The sequence below is a fragment of the Oryx dammah genome, unplaced genomic scaffold (genome assembly GCF_014754425.2).
Source record: "Oryx dammah isolate SB20612 unplaced genomic scaffold, SCBI_Odam_1.1 HiC_scaffold_4, whole genome shotgun sequence".
Taxonomy (NCBI): Eukaryota; Metazoa; Chordata; class Mammalia; order Artiodactyla; family Bovidae; genus Oryx; species Oryx dammah.
Genome location: NW_024070188.1, coordinates 70,060,274 through 70,077,288, shown reverse-complemented (window position 1 = coordinate 70,077,288; position 17,015 = coordinate 70,060,274). Strand labels below are relative to the sequence as shown.

The 17,015-nt window shown below is 38.7% G+C and overlaps 1 non-coding gene across 1 annotated transcript; it reads right to left on the bottom strand.

Moving 5' to 3' along the window:
- Window positions 1–8,230: 8,230 nt before the first annotated feature.
- Window positions 8,231–8,303, bottom strand: TRNAG-CCC. Its single transcript has one exon. It is a non-coding gene; the product is annotated as a tRNA-Gly (tRNA).
- Window positions 8,304–17,015: the final 8,712 nt, after the last annotated feature.

Genomic DNA, 17,015 nt, shown 5'->3' with positions numbered 1-17,015 from the left:
GATCAAATTGCCAACATCTGCTGGATCGTGGAAAAAGCAAGAGAGTTCCAGAAAAACATCTATTTCTGCTTTATTGACTATGCCGAAGCCTTTGACTGTGTGGATCACAATAAACTGTGGAAAATTCTTCAAGAGATGGGCATTCCAGACCACCTGACCTGCCTCTTGAGAAATCTGTATGCAGATCAGGAAGCAACGGTTAGAACTGGACATGGAACAACAGACTGGTTCCAAATAGGAAAAGGAGTACATCAAGGCTGTATATTGTCACCCTGCTTATTTAACTTATATGCAGAGTACATCATGAGAAATGCTGAACTGGAAGAATCACAAGCTGGAATCAAGATTGCCGGGAGAAATATCAAAACCTCAGATATGCAGATGATACCACCCTTATGGCAGAAAGTGAAGAGGAACTAAAAAGCCTCTTGATGAAAGTGAAAGAGGAGAGTGAAAAAGTTTGCTTAAAGCTCAACATTCAGAAAAATAAGATCATGCTATCCAGTCCCATCACTTCATGGGAAATAGACAGGGAAACAGTGGAAAGAGTGTCAGACTTTATTTTTTGGGGCTCCAAAATCAGTGCAGATGGTGACTGCAGCCATGAAATTAAAAGACGCTTACTCCTTGGAAGGAAAGTTATGACCAACCTAGACAGCATATTCAAAAGCAGAGACATTACTTTGCCGACTAAGGTCCATCTAGTCAAGGCTATGGTTTTTCCTGTGGTCATGTATGGCTGTGAGAGTTGGACTGTGAAGAAGGCTGAGCACTGAGGAATTGATGCTTTTGAACTGTGGTGTTGGAGAAGACTCTTGAGAGTCCCTTGGACTGCAAGGAGATCCAACCAGTCCATTCTGAAGGAGATCAGCCCTGGGATTTCTTTGGAAGGGATGATGCTGAAGCTGAAACTCCAGTACTTTGGCCACCTCATGCAAAGAGTTGACTCATTGGAAAAGACTCTGATGCTGGGAGGGATTGGGGGCAGGAGGAGAGAGGGACGACCGAGGATGAGATGGCTGGATGGCATCAAGGACTCGATGGACATGAGTCTGAGTGAACTCCGGGAGATGGTGATGAACAGGGAGGCCTGGCATGCTTCGATTCATGGGGTCGCAAAGAGTCAGACACGACTGAGAGACTGACTGAACTGAACTAATATGTATATGTACAACTGATTCTCTTGCTGTATACCTGAAACTAACACAACATTAGAAATCAACTATACTCCAATAAAAATTTTAAATAAAAATTAAAAAGAATGCAAAAGATATATCCTGAAAGCAATAATCAGAAAAGAGTTGAGTGACTCTACTCATATCAGACAAAATAGACTTTAATAGAAATGTGTCACTAGATATGAAGAAAGATTTTATAATGATAAAATGAGCAACCCATCAAGAAGATATGACAAGTATAAACATATGTGCATCTAATAAGGGAAACATATAAAGCAAAACCTGTCAGAATTAAAAGGAAAACTAGACATTGAACAATAATAGTTAAACCTTCAATAATTCACATTCAATAATGGATAGAACAAGCATCCCAGAAAATCATCAACGATATAGAAAACTTGATTAAATACTATTAATCAATTAGACCTAATAGACACCTATGAAACATTTCATCTAACAATGGCAGAATAACAATTCTTAAGTGCCCATGGAGAATAATCCAAAGCAGATCATATTTTAGACATGAAACAATTTATTTAAAAGGATTAAAATCACACATAATCTCTGACCACAAGGAATAAAATTGGATGTCAATAATAGAAGGAAATTTGGGAAAGTCACAAATATGTGAAACTAAGCATCACACTCCTAAATAACCAATGCATCAAATAAGAAGTCACAAGGAAAATTAGGAAATAATTTGAGGTGAATGAAAAAAAAAAAATACTGAAATAGGATGAAGCTAAAGCAGTGCTACAAACACCTTTATAAATGTCTACATCAAAAAAGAAACATCTCAAAAATCTCAATCAATTAGCTAATCATCTACCTTAAGAATGTAAGAAAAAAAGAACAAACTAAACTCCAAGCGAATGGAGACAGGAAATAATAAACTCTAGTGAAAAAGTTGGCTTAAAGCTCAGCGTTCAGAAAACGAAGATCATGGCATCCGGTCCCATTACTTCATGGGAAATAGATGGGGAAACAGTGGAAACAGTGTCAGACTTTATTTTGGGGGGCTCCAAAATCACTGCCGATGGTGACTGCAGCCATGAAATTAAAAGACGCTTACTCCTTGGAAGGAAAGTTATGACCAACCTAGATAGTATATTCAAAAGCAGAGACATTACTTTGCCGACTAAGGTCCGTCTAGTCAAGGCTATGGTTTTTCCTGTGGTCATGTATGGATGTGAGAGTTGGACTGTGAAGAAAGCTGAGTGCCAAAGAATTGATGCTTTTGGACTGTGGTGTTGGAGAATACTCTTCAGAGTCCCTTGAACTGCAAGGAGATCCAACCAGTCCATTCTGAAGGAGATCAGCCCTGGGATTTCTTTGGAAGGAATGATGCTAAAGCTGAAACTCCAGTACTTTGGCCACCTCATGCGAAGAGTTGACTCATTGGAAAAGACTTTGATGGTGGGAGGGATTGGGGGCAGGAGAAGAAGGGGACAACAGAGGATGAGATGGCTGGATGGCATCATGGACTCGATGGATGTGAGTCTGGGTGAGCTCCGGGGGTTGGTGATGGACAGGGAGGCCTGGCGTGCTGCGATTCATGGGGTCGCAAAGAGTTGGACACGACTGAGCGACTGAACTTATAGGAGAAATAAAGGAAATGGAGAATAGAAAGTATCAACCAAACCATCAGTTAGTTTTTCAGAAAGATCAATAAAATTGCCAAACCTTTCCCCAGACTGACCAAGCAAAAAAGAAAAAGGACTTAAGTTACCAGAACAAGAGTTGAATGAGAGGACACTGCATCATTCCATTCATACGAAATGTCCAGAATAGGCCAACTCATAGAGAAGGGAGGTTGATTACCGGTTTCCCAGGACTGAGATAAAAGCGATATCTGGAATGACTCTTTATAAGTTGGGAATTCTTCTTCAGATAGTGCAAATATTTTGTAAAAATATACTTGAGGCTTCCCAGGTGGCTCAGTGATAAAAGAATCTGCCTGGCAGGCAGGTGACGTAGGAGATGCAGGTCTGATCCCTGGGTCAAAAAGATCCTCTGGAGGAGGAAATGGCAGCCCACTCCAGTATTCTTGCCTGGAAAATTCCATGGACTCTTAAGAGCAGCCTGGCAGGCTGCAGTCCATGGGGTTGCAAAGAGGTGGACATAACTGAGCATGCGCATGTACTAAAAAGCAGTGAATTTTGCACCTAAAAAGGGTAATTTTGTGGCATAAGCTCTATCTCAATTTAAAATATCCACACACAGGATTTATTATCATTAACCTACATAGGGTATTGAAATTTTCACCTGTGCTTTATTTTGTCTGCTCTTAATTTGATCATCAAAATTGTTGTTACAAACAGAAATGTTCAGAGCATTAATCTCATTTGTGTGCTGCAAAGTAGATCTAACACTCATAATTTCCTCATTTATCTTTGCTTCCTTCCCCATTAAATTTTATCCATGTGTAAAATAAAAAGTACAAAAAACTGATTACAACATCACAACTAATAGGCACTTTGAATAATTGATAATCCAGCAACAGTAAAAGGTTCAACAGTGATAATCACCCATTAATGAGGGCAGCACAGAAAGGGACTTCGGTTATTCACCATTCTCTTCATGTTGACTCTAACATCCTCTCCTTTTTTTGCTACTCAACCAAACACTTCTGGAAAGCCAGTGAGTGGAAATGATGTTTACATAGTGATGAACTTTAAACAGTGCACCATTGTCAAACTTTGGATCTTTGATACTAATAGCAAGTTAGTATGAGACACTGGAGTTGAGAACTTGAGGACAGTGCAAACCCTAGGTTACTGAAATATTTACCTCTTAAAATAGCCTCCTAAAAATAGTTACCTCTTTATTGTATCACTGCATTCACATTGCTGCTCTCTACCGTTATTCAGCTCCTTTTTCAACTTTGATCAATACTTTCTTAAGGAGGTATACTGTGAACCCTAGAAAATCCTGATATCAAAGGGTGTGTGGAAACTTTTGGTTCACTGTTCTCATTGAGGGTCAATGTCAAGAAAGTATTTTCTAAACCAAACACCAAAAGCCATACAGAGCTGCTCAGCCACTCTGCATTCCCTCAGGGTCTGGAATATCTCCATTCCTTCACTCTCAGTGGGGAAACTTGCTTGTAACATAACAGGAAACAGAAGACTCAATCAGACAGCCCAGCATGTTCCTCCCCATATTTATTCTATCTTTTTTTTTTGCATGTGTACTTATCTTTCTCTCCCCCCACCAACCTTTTTTCGTTAAAATACTCTTCCTAAGTGGTTTACAAGGTTAATCTCTTATATTAGTGCTCTGGATTTCATCTTTCTCTCCATCCAGGGAAATACGCTCCATCCATTAGCATTTATTGCCCTGTACATTCAAATTCCATCTCCATATTAAATATTCTCTCAGTTCATAAATATGATTGCATTCTTCATCTTAAGTGGAAACCTCCATATGTATTTCACTGCCCTCCTCCCCTTCCTCAGTCCCATCATATCTCATGGTTCGTAATATTTAAGCCCCTTCAAAGAGTAGTTTACCCTCACTGTGTATTTATTAGTTCATGTCTCATTTGCTAGCCACCTTAAGCAATTTGCTTTCCCCTGCAGCAATGGCAAAAAAAAAAACAAAAACATTTTTAGTAAAGACTTTTTAATTGCCAATTCCATGAGAGTATTTTTCTGTCTTTATCTTATTTAAACACTGTGACACTTGAAACTCTTGCTTCCCATGTCTCCTCTTAACTACTTCCTCCTATTTTCCTTTAATTTATTTTGGCTGCTCATAACTGGTATCCTAAAGGGCATGGACTTTGTCTTCTTCGTCTTTCCATTACCAAGCTCCTGCCAGGTAGAGCAGACACACAAGTAATTGTCAAATAAATGAGTAAGTGCTCCTTCTCTGTGTCAGGGCTCTTCTCTGACACTGGGGCACACCAGAACTTCACCCTTGGCCCTTTATCCACTCGTTGTAGCCAATTAACTGGGTAATTACCTCCACTTTTCACCTTCTGGCACTCCAGATTTGATACTTCCAAACAGACAAGACTGAGGGACTGAACAGCAACAGCAAAATCTAAACCCCCTTTAAACTCTATAGTGCTGACCTATTTATCTTTATCTCCTAAATGGCCTGCAAGCACCACAGTTCGACATGGACAAAGCTTTCCTCATCTTTCGTTTCAAAATAACTTATTTATATCTACATGAGCAAGCTCCGGGAAATAGGGAAGGACAGGGAAGCCTGGTGTGCTGCAGCCCAGGGGGTCTTAAAGAGTCGGACACGACTAAGCAACTGAACAGCAACAACGACTAAGCAACTGAACAGCAACAAATATCCACATGAGTAGCTGTTAACAGCATAGATGCTGTGAGCAGACTTCTGTTCTCAATTAGCTAATTTCTGAGTGCGGAGTGCTTTGATTCCTTTAGTGTTCAAAAAGAAATATTTGTGAGACAGACGGTTTTCTTACTAATAGACTGCTTTTATAGCACTCCAGTACTCTTGTCTGGAAAATCCCATGGACGGAGCAGCCTGGTAGGCTGCAGTCCATGGGGTTGTGAAGAGTTGGACAAGACTGAGCGACTTCACTTTCACTTTTCACTTTCATGCATTGGAGAAGGAAATGGCAACCCACTCCAGTGTTCTTGCTTGAAGAATCCCAGGGATGGGGGAGCCTGGTGGGCTGCCGTCTATGGGGTCGCACAGAGTCGGACATGACTGACGTGACTTAGCAGCAGCAGCAGCAGCAGCATTAGCATAACCTATATGGGTCTTGGTCTTCCCTTGTGGCTCAGCTGGTAAAGAATCTGCCAGCAATGTGGGAGACCTGGGTTCAATCCCTGGATTGGAAAGATCCCCTGGAGAAGGGAAAGGCTACCCACTCCAGTATTCTGGCCTGGAGAATTCCATGGACTGTATAGCTCATGGACTCGCAAAGAGTTGGACACAACTGAGCAACTTGCACTTTCATATGGGTCTCTGAATCTTTTCTATGTTTTGCCAAAGTCTAAAACTTCATTTTGGATTATTCTGTTTGGGGATGGACCAGAGCCTGAAGAGATCATTGGGAAAAGAGTGTGTGTGTGTGCACACATGTGCGAATGTGTGTGTATACCATTAAGTGAAAAAAATTGAGAAAAAAAAAATTCCATTTTGCCACATATATAATAAAATGTAAAAGTAAGTATCTTTTAAAATATTTTTCTATTTATCTAGAGATAACAGATAGATATTGAGCATCAAAAATTTTGACCTTTTTTTTAAGTCGCTTCAGTCATGTCTGACTCTTTGCGACCCCACAGATGGCAGCCCACCAGGCTCCCCCGTCCCTGGGATTCTCCAGGCAAGAACACTGCAGTGGGTTGCCATTTCCTTCTCCAATGCATGAAAGTGAAAGTGAAGTCTCTCAGTCCTGTCTGACTCTTAGCGACCCCATGGACTGCAGCCTACCAGGTTCCTCCGTCAATGGGATTTTCCAGGCAAGAGTACTGGAGTGGGGTGCCATTGCCTTCTCAGGCTATGAAGTCTTAAGTAACCTTAAAGAGGCTTTTATTCATCCCATTTATTGAATTAGTTTATTTAGGGGTAAAATAGACCATTTATAAGTCATGAAGTCCTTTAGACTTCACAAATTCCAATAAGGAAAGGTCTATTAACTAACTATAGTTTCCTGACTACAGTGCATTTAAAAGATACTTGAGCCAGAAAAGGGCTGAAAATGTTTTCCTGAAGGAATAGTAAAACCATGATAAACACTAGAGGCCCCAGAAGAAAACAAATTATTTCAAAGTTAACAAACATGACAGGTAAGAAAACACTGAAAAGAAGTAGAATCATTCATCTAGGACATACCATTAGCGAAGAACAAAATTGAGAAGTTTCTTTACTTTTGTGCATGAGATACAGTAATCATGTCTGTATGCCTAACAGAATGTAGGTCACCAAATACTTTCACATACATTTTAATTACATGATTATAAATCAGTTATCCCGTTGATTCTTACCAGAACATTGTGAAATTTCAAGAAGTATTATTACTCATTTTTCTCCATGAAGAAACTAAGGCTCAGACAAGATTAAGAATCTGCTCACGGTCACAAAGTAGAGCTGTGTTTAAGACCCACATGGGTTCTCAGCACTAAGATTGGAACTGTTTTTACCAAATAATGCTCACTAGAAAAAGGAGTCAAGGACAATGCCCAACCCAGTAAAATAAATCTGAAATTTCAGATAGTTAAAGGGTTGAGAAATGAACTGCTACAGGAAACTAAGGCTGGTTCCCTGCAAATATGTAAGATGCTAGTTTATAAGAGGCTATAGTTGAAGAGCAAGTAGATAATTCGGCTGACTTTTCAGAACTCTCCTGTTAATCTGTAACCTTAAAAAATTTCCAGAATATTATTTATTCTCTTTTTAAAGGCTCTTATTTATCCTCCTCTTGATATGAGGACTCCAAAAGAAAGGGTGAATAGAAAAACATCTGGCAACTGTTGGACCCCAAGTGTAAACACTGTTGCCGCCGCTGCTGCTAAGTCACTTCAGTCGTGTCCGACTCTGTGCAACCCCATAGATGGCAGCCCACCAGGCTCCACTGTCCCTGGGATTCTCCAGGCAAGAACACTGGAGTGGGTTGCCATTTCCTCCTCCAATATCACTTTCACTTTCACTTTGACCTTACCAAGCACAAATGTAACGCTTATTCCAATCACATTGCTAGCTACAGACAATTTGCTATGTAATTTCATCTTTTGAGTATATTTAACTATGTGTCATCAGCCCATCTGCTTGTCTATAGTTTCCTCAGATACTGATTATAAATAATAACCACTTGTTCAATACTAATAACTAAAGATTTTGCCACTTATGTGTTTAAGTAAAAAGCTAATTTATTCATAATTTATAGATTAAATACCCTCCTGTTATTTTTTTCCCCAGGTGAACTCCTAGTATCCCACTGTTGTTTTTTAAATATTATACTTCATTTTATTTTATTTATTTGGCTACACGAGGTCTTAGTTATGGCATGTGGATCTCTTTTTGTGTCACGTGAACTGTTCCTTGTTGCTTGTAGGACCTAGTTCCCTGACTAGGGATTGAACCTGGGCCCTTTGCATTGGGAGTGCAGAGTCTTAGCCACTGGACCATCAGGGAAGTCCTATAGCTACTGTTCTTATCCATGTCCTTGTGATTTGGAGCTGCTCAGGTCTCCTTCTTACTACAACTAGGAAGATCATTATTCTCCATCCCCAGGCCTATTAGTGCTCTTAAATACATACTCAGCCCCCACCCCGCCCCCACCACAGAGCCAAACTACACTGAAAGGTCATTATTTTTCTACCTCACTACTCTTATATTGGTTTCCTTTTCTTCTACTGTTGTTAGTCTGCACATGCACACACACATCCTAAATTTCTTAGGATTCGTGTTTAGGATTTTAGGATTGTGTTTTGGCCGTTTTATTAAAAAAAAGACTCACAAATTCTCTTTGGGATTTGTGAATCCCAAACCTTATGATATTATAATTTAACAAAATCTTTTATTTAAAATCAAATCTTCAGTGGTCAGGGATTTAAATGATATTCCTTTTGCAGAATCAGACAATTAAATTTATTTCTTTATAGTGTGCAGAAATTGAGAAAAATGCTACCTAACATCACTTTTTAAAATCATAAGAGTTTCTCAGAAATCTATCATTCTTGATTTTGAGATGCTAAGTTAGCAATATTGTCCAGAGTTAGTTTCATGTGTTATCTTTAGCTTTGCTAGCAATAAAAGAATCATATCTAGAAAGCTCACAAAAAAGTTATCTTGACATTTCTAATATTTTCTACTGAAGATGTGGCATGTATTACATTTGGGAAATTATATGTAATTTTACTATTGAAAACTTTTCCCCTTAACCATAATAATTTATTTTGTATTAATCCCCAGTAAGGCCAAAGTTTAAAACAAACATGGTTCTTTATGACCTTTTTTTCTAATAAAGGATCACTTTACTATGAAGAAAGAAACAGAATGTGGTTCCGACATTTCAAAAGAAGTTGCTAGAAGTTACAAAGTAAGATCAATAAAATAAAAAAATATGAGTCAGAGGGCAATAAGATTAGAGAAAAATAGTGATTGACTCATGGAAATTAGATGGAAAGAATAAAATGGGAGAGAAAAAAATTGTATGCCCAATAGGCCACAAGGAGAAGAACAATGAAAAAATATAATTTTCAAAGCTTCTATTTCAATTCATCTTGGAAAAGGTTATACAGGGGCATTATTCCAATGATTTCAAGTTTTTTGCTTTAGAATAATATCAAACTTTGATGTTATTGCCCATCATGCATAATAATGTTTTTCTTTTTCATTTTATTCTTTCCATCTAATTTCCATAAGTTAATCACCACTTTTCTCTAATCTTCTTACCTTCTGGCCTACCTTCTTTTATTTATCTTAGCTTTAAAGTAAATTAAAGTAAAAAAGTACAAGTGAGCTACACATTTATCCACCAGTGAATTTTTGTCATAACAAAAATTGGATAGACTTGAGAGGTGACCAGAAAACATATCTTATCTCTGTTAATTTGGGTATTAAATTCCTCCTATGTGATTATTTACATTATTCTGCTAATTAACACCTATTTTTCCTAAATGACATTGTTTGACTTCCCAAGAAAGAATATGAAATTCAGTATTTATTTTAAAATAGAATTCTTTTATATTTCCTAGATTACATCAACCTCTTTAATATATAAGTATTAAATAATTGATTTTTTTTTAGTTTAGAAACATGTTTTCAAGGAAAGTGTAGACTGCTTTTTAAAGTAGTCCTCCCAAATCTCTACTTACCTCAAGTCTCAGTAATATGTTTGATGTCTCTATTAACTTAGTGTCATTTGACTGTAGCATTTACATGGTAGCAAATAAAAGCAAAGCCTTACAAATATCTTATTAAAGAGGCCATGAGAGTCAAACAGTTTTGGGTTCAAATATTGGGTCAACCCTTTCTAAATTGTAACAGAAGAATAATTTACATAACTACTTGAGCTTCACTATCTTAGTCAACAAAATGGAATCATAATTTCTAGTTAAGAAAATTAAGGAGATTTTATTTTGTGATAAATAAAATTGTGAAAAGCAAAGGAGAAAAGGAAAGATATACCCATTCAAATGCAGAGTTCCAGAGAATAACAAGGAGAGATAAGAAATCCTTCCTCAGCAATCAATGCAAAGAAACAGAGGAAAACAATAGAATGGGAAAGACTAGAGATCTCTTCAAGAAAATTAGAGATACCAAGGCAACATTTCATGCAAAGATGGGCTCGATAAAGGAGAGAAATGGTACAGACCTAACAGAAGCAGAAGACATTAAGAAGAGGTGGCAAGAATACACAGAAGAACTGTACAAAAAAGATCTTCACGACCCAGATAATCACGATGTTATGATCACTCACCTAGAGCCAGACATCCTGGAATGTGAAGTCAAGTGGGCCTTAGAAAGCATCATTATGAACAAAGCTAGTGGAGGTGATGGAATTCCAGTTAAACTATTTCAAATCCTGAAAGATGATGCTGTGAAAGTGCTGCACTCACTATGCCAGCAAATTTGGAAAACTCAACAGTGGCCACAGGACTGGAAAAGGTCTGTTTTCATTCCAATCCCAAAGAAAAGCAATGCCAAAGAACGCTCAAACTACCGCACATTTGTACTCATCTCACATGCTAGTAAAGTAGTGCTCAAAATTCTCCAAGCCAGACGTCAACAGTGCGTGAACCATGAACTTCCAGATGCTCAAGCTGTATTTAGAAAAGGCAAAGGAACCAGAGGTCAAATTGCCAACATCTGCTGGATCATTGAAAAAGCAAGAGAGTTCCAGAAAAACACCTATTTCTGCTTTATTGACTATGCCAAAGCCTTTGACTGTGTAGATCACAATAAACTGTGGAAAATTCTGAAAGAGATGGGCATACCAGACCACCTGACCTGCCTCTTGAGAAACCGGTATGCAGGTCAGGAAGCAACAGTTAGAACTGGACATGGAACAACAGACTGGTTCCAAATAGGAAAAGGAGTACGTCAAGGCTGTATATTGTCCCCCTGCTTATTTAACTTATATGCAGAGTACATCATGAGAAACGCTGGACTGGAAGAAGCACAAGCTGGAATCAAGGTTTCTGGGAGAAATATCAATCACCTCAGATATGCAGATGACACCACCCTTATGGCAGAAAGTGAAGAAAAGAGCCTCTTGATGAAAGTGAAAGAGGAGAGTGAAAAAGTTGGCTTAAAGCTCAACATTCAGAAAACTAAGATCATGGCATCTGGTCACATTGTTTCCTGGCAAATAGATGGGGAAACAGTGGAAACAGTGTCAGACTTTATTTTTCTGGGCTCCAAAATCACTGTAGATGGTGACTGCAGCCATGAAATTAAAAGACGCTTACTCCTTGGAAGGAAAGTTATGAGCAACATAGACAGCACATTAAAAAGCAGAGACATTACTTTGCCAACAAAGGTCCATCTAGTCAAGGCTATAGTTTTTCCAGTGGTCATGTATGGATGTGAGGGTTGGACTATACAGAATGCTGAGCGCTGAAGATTTGATGCTTTTGAACTGTGGTGTTGGACAAGACTCTTGAGAGTCCCTTGGACTGCAAGGAGATCCAATCAGTCCATCCTAAAGGAGATCAGTCCTGGGAGTTCATTGGAAGGACTGATGTTGAAGCTGAAACTTCAATACTTTGGCCACCTGATGCGGAGAGCTGACTCATTTGAAAAGACCCTGATGCTGGGAAAGATTGAGGGCAGGAGGAGAAGGCGACGACAGAGGATGAGATGGTTGGATGGCATCACTGACGCAATGGATATGGGTTTGGGTGGACTCCAGGAGTTGGTGATGGACAGGGAGGCCTGGTGTACTGCAGTTCATGGGGTCACAAAGAGTCGGACACGACTGAGCGACTGAACTGAACTGAACTGAACTATTTTGTGATATAACTCAAGTTGTAGCTCAGTGACCACGACAGGGCAGCTCCTATTAAATGGCCACTTCTATTATTATTACCAAATTACTTGAGAAAATCCAAGTATTTCCGAAGCAATTTGACTTTTTCCCAAACATTTTACTTCTTTATTCGGATATTTCACTTATCTAAACAATGAGATGCATTACAGACTGTTCTATATAAACAAATACTAACCCTGTGAAATTTCTTTGTGCCTAAAATAGTTTTGTTTTGCATATTTCTTCTTGCAGAAAAATGTCACACTTTCAAATTTTCAAGTAGAAATTGTCAAACGGGCCCTATCCATAAAAGACCTGTTTTCTGAAGCCAGTAAATACAAGGGAATTTAGCAAAATTCCCCCCATTTCACCTTCTTTTCTATCGTTGCTCAGCAACCAGCTAATACTTTTGAAAAATCTCCTTTGAATACTAAATTACCATGAGATTTGTGTCTGTTGCCAAAGGGAAGATCAAATATGCAGTCACAATTTCCCTAAAGGACACAGTTGAAACCTAGTTAGTATATTCTTGTTGCCTCTAAGAGACTGATGTTCTGCTCTTTCTGTTTAGGAATACCATTATGTGCTGTTACTTAGGCATAATAACTTCAAAATAACATCCCTGAGACTGGGGTTGTAAATGGGAACGTGTCATGGAGCCAACCCCTCCTCTTTAACACTTAATATGAGCCAGTCCTCCAGAAGCATTCCTTATTTGGTTTGAGAACACTCCACATAAAGTGTGATATGAATAAAGTACATTCTGGTTTGCCTAAGATGGATCTTGTTTCGATCAGTTCTAAGTCGGTTAGCACAGTTCATTATTTTAATACTTCTTTCCATCCTCAAAATTGACCTGCTTTGGACAATAAATTTCATAGTCATCCTAGATTTGAAAAATCAGGGGGTGGCCCAGAAGAGTCATGAAAATAATCAGAGCCATAGGAAATAAATTCTATGAAGAAATAACTAAAGGAATTAGGTTTATTTATTTGTTGAAGAAAAGAGAAAACAGGGAGATTACACTCTTCAAGGAGAAAACACAGAAGTTACTCTAAGAAGAATCAGCAATCTGTGTCTTCTTTCCCACCCAGGGCTGCATAGAATTTAAGTTCTCTCACTGGAGATCTGCCGTGTAGAAAGCAGAGGTTAGGAAGATGCTGCACACACTGAGTTGAATCCTAGTAAAGGTTACTTTTTCCTATTTTGGGTATTCTTTAAAGAACAAATAGAATATCAACATACTTTATGGTTTAGCAATTTGACTTTTAGTTACATACTCCAGAGAAACTTGCGCATGTACATCAGGATGTAGATACCAGGCTGTTAACAGCGCCACTGTTTATAATAGGACCATACTAAAACTAATTTGCCTATCTATTGGCAACAAAATTTATAAAATATGAAATATTCAAGCAATAAAATATGCTGTATATAGACAAAAATTGCATTTCCATGACCCAATATGAATGTATCTTAAAAACATAATGTTGAACAAAAAGCTTAAGTTATAAAAGAATACATGTGGTATGGTTTCATGTATACAAAATTCAAAAAATAGGTGAAATAACTTTTTAGTATGTGTGTCTTCAGAATCCTAAATCAAGGATTCAGCACAAAAGTTAATTTGAAACTTATTAAACTACTGCTATCTAATAATTTATGACTTGCAAAAATGGCAAATATGGTTCAATCCAATAGTTTATTTTGGGAAAGAAAGAAAAATATTAGTTGCAGTGGGGAAATAGACAAGAAGTGGAAGCCGACAACATATGGTTCTTTTCAAACCAGCTATTACTGTGGATGACTACAGCTTAGCCCCATCAGGGAACTCAGGGGAGCCAGAATTAACTTATTTTAGGGACAAAGAAGTTAAGGTATTTATGCACCATTTCTTGTTAATTTTTATTGGAGAGCTGCTCCGGAGTTTGCAGAGATGCCAGACAGCACCGCTGACTACCTCAAACATCTCTAGTTTGATGGAGCAGCTGAGACATACGCTACTAAAGGCGTTGTCACTTGTTCCATATGCTGGAATTGCTGCAGAGACCTTTTTCTTCTGAGCTCGACCACAACTGGTAGTCTTCCAAGGGACCCACTGAATGGGCTGAGGTGATAGTCTCCTGAGGTATATATTCTTCAAAATCCAAAGAGGCATAACGAAGTCTGTGTCTTTTTCTTAGTTGTAGGAATTGCAAGATGGCAGTTCTTTACTTCCAAGGGAGTATGCTGGCACATCTCAGACTACTGACTCTCAAAACACTCTATTGTCTCCCCATGAAGCAAGGTCAGCTGACGGCTTCACTTACCCTGTATTCTAAATAAAATCTAGCCTGCTCACCCCATTGTCTTTTTATCCCTTCCTTAATATTCCGCCTTGGCTTCCCTGGTGGGTCAGTCAGTAAAGAGTCTGCCTGCAATGTGGGAGAACTGGGTTTGATCCCTGGGTCAGGAAGATCGCCTGGAGAAGGAAATGGCCACCCACTCCAGTATTCTTGCCTGGAGAATTCCATAGACAGAGGAGTCTGGTGGGCTACAGTCCATGGGGTCACAAAGAGTCAGACATGACTGAGTGACTAAATTTCTTAATACTCTGCCAAGGCAATTTCAACATTCACACCATTCACTATGCACTATCTTCCCCCCCTTCCACTCCGCCCACCCCCGCCCCACCCCAGATGTGAAGGAGCCATTCCTAGAATGTATTAGGACTGACTTCAGGAGTTCTTGTTAAAGATGATATATCCCGAAGTACAGAAGAGGGCCTTCAAATAGGTATAGCCTGTCAATATCTGCCTGTATGTTTTAGCCAGGCCCCGTAGCACATTTGATAAATGGTTTCCTCTCAGAGAAGAATAGTTCGTTTCCTATCAGACTACATTGAGACTTAACCCTAGCAATTGCTAGGGAATATTAGTGGGATACCAGTAACCTCTGCCATACTATATGATGGTTATATATGTAGGAAATAAAACTATAAAGAGAAATAAGGAAATGATTGTCGCAAAATGAAAGTTTTCAATGTTCTTTAGTAGATATGAATGATTTAACTAGTTCTAAGAATGGTCTGGATTTGCACAGGTAGTTTTTACCTTGGCATCTCAAACTGCTGAAGCATTAGTATTATTAAAGATTAATGGAGACACATTACTGAATATCCAGTTTACTAATGAACATATGCCAGCTAGATGATCTGTGTAACCTAGCTAAGAAATAAAGCAAAATGACTTTTAAGCCCTTGCATTTTAAACATAGACTTCAGTGCTTATTCTTAAGGTCATGACTGTTTAATTTAGCACATATTCCTGAATTCTGAAAATATCAGTCTTAAAATCCATATTGTTGACAGTTCCTTCCTTCCATTACCTTCATAACCTTTATTACAAAGGGAAAAATTAATGAGTTATTTTTGCCCAGGAGGTTTGCCTGTGTGAACTAATTATTCTTTCTTTTAATGAAAATGTAACATTCCAGATACATATTAAGTTCTTGCAAGCAACCAAATTCTTAACAATAGTGATGATGAGAATGATGGCAATAATATTTGCATAGTGTTTATTATCTGCCAAGCATTGTTCTAAGCATTTTCCCATATATGATATCTGTTAGGTAGGTAAAACAGGGAAAAGGAGTCCAAAATGAGCTGTAACACTGAGCTGTAACACTGATTTGTCTAAGAGCTATAACATGGTCCATTGGAGACCTGAGAGCTATAACACGGTCTATCCAAGACCTGAGAGCTGTGACACGCCCAGGGGGCTTTAATGTCCGTCACTCCAAATTTTTGTTGTGACAAGACAAAAAATTGAGGAACATACACTCACGTGACAGTATCTCATTTGGTTTCTTCATCAACCCAGTGAAGCAGGTTCATTTTTCTTCTCATTTTACAAGTGAAGAAAGTGAGGCAGAGTTTGAGAGCTTAAACAAGATTACATAGTCAGGGATAATGAACACAAGAAACACAAGTTGAATCAGCTGACACCAAAAAAAAGAGTAAAAAAGTACATAAAACTTAAGCACAGAAGGGCCGGAGAAATGCTGACCTGAAAAAAAGGACTCATAGCCTTGAATAATGAGATGATTCTGTCTCTTGTCTTTGCTCCTCTTCGTGTGTCAGCTCCCTTCTCAGACTGTGCCCTTGAGGCTAGAACCTTTGATGCAGGTAGCTCTCAGCTTTAGTCTTAGAATCTAATATTCAGACAGTTTGCCTTCTCCAGCTGGGGAAGAAATCTTAATGGACCAGCTTAGATCATGTGCCATTCCTTCAACAAGGGTCAATAAACTGTATCCTGTACCTAGTTTTGTAATAAAGCTTTATTGGAACCCAACCACACTCATCATCTTACACATTGCCCATGCTGTATTTGTGTCTCAAGTTGAGTTGTTGGGACAGAAACCAGGTAGTCTGCAAAGCCTAAAATATTTACTATCTGGCCCTTTACGGAAAAAGTTTGCTGACGTCTGCCTTGAGGCAACGTCTGCCTATGGCAGCTTGATCATAGCTCTTTATATTGTTGTCACTTCATTTCAACTGGTTTGCCCTCCAAAGTGTCTTCAAAAAGTTTACAATACGATCCAGTCTAGAATCTGAAAACGTCTTGTATACAAGAAAGGCAAGGAATCAGCAAAATGTAAGTTTTATACTACTGAAGAAAGAATTTATCATTAGTGAAAAGATCACAATTCCCTTTGCCTCAGTCGTGTCCGACTCTTTGAGACCCCATAGACTGTAGCCAGCCAGGCTCCTCTGTCCATGGGATTCTCCGAGCAAGAATACTGGAATGGGTTGCTATTTCCTCCTTCAGGGGATCTTCTCAATCCAGAGATCGAACCCCCTTCACCTATGTCTCCTGCACTGCTGGTGGACT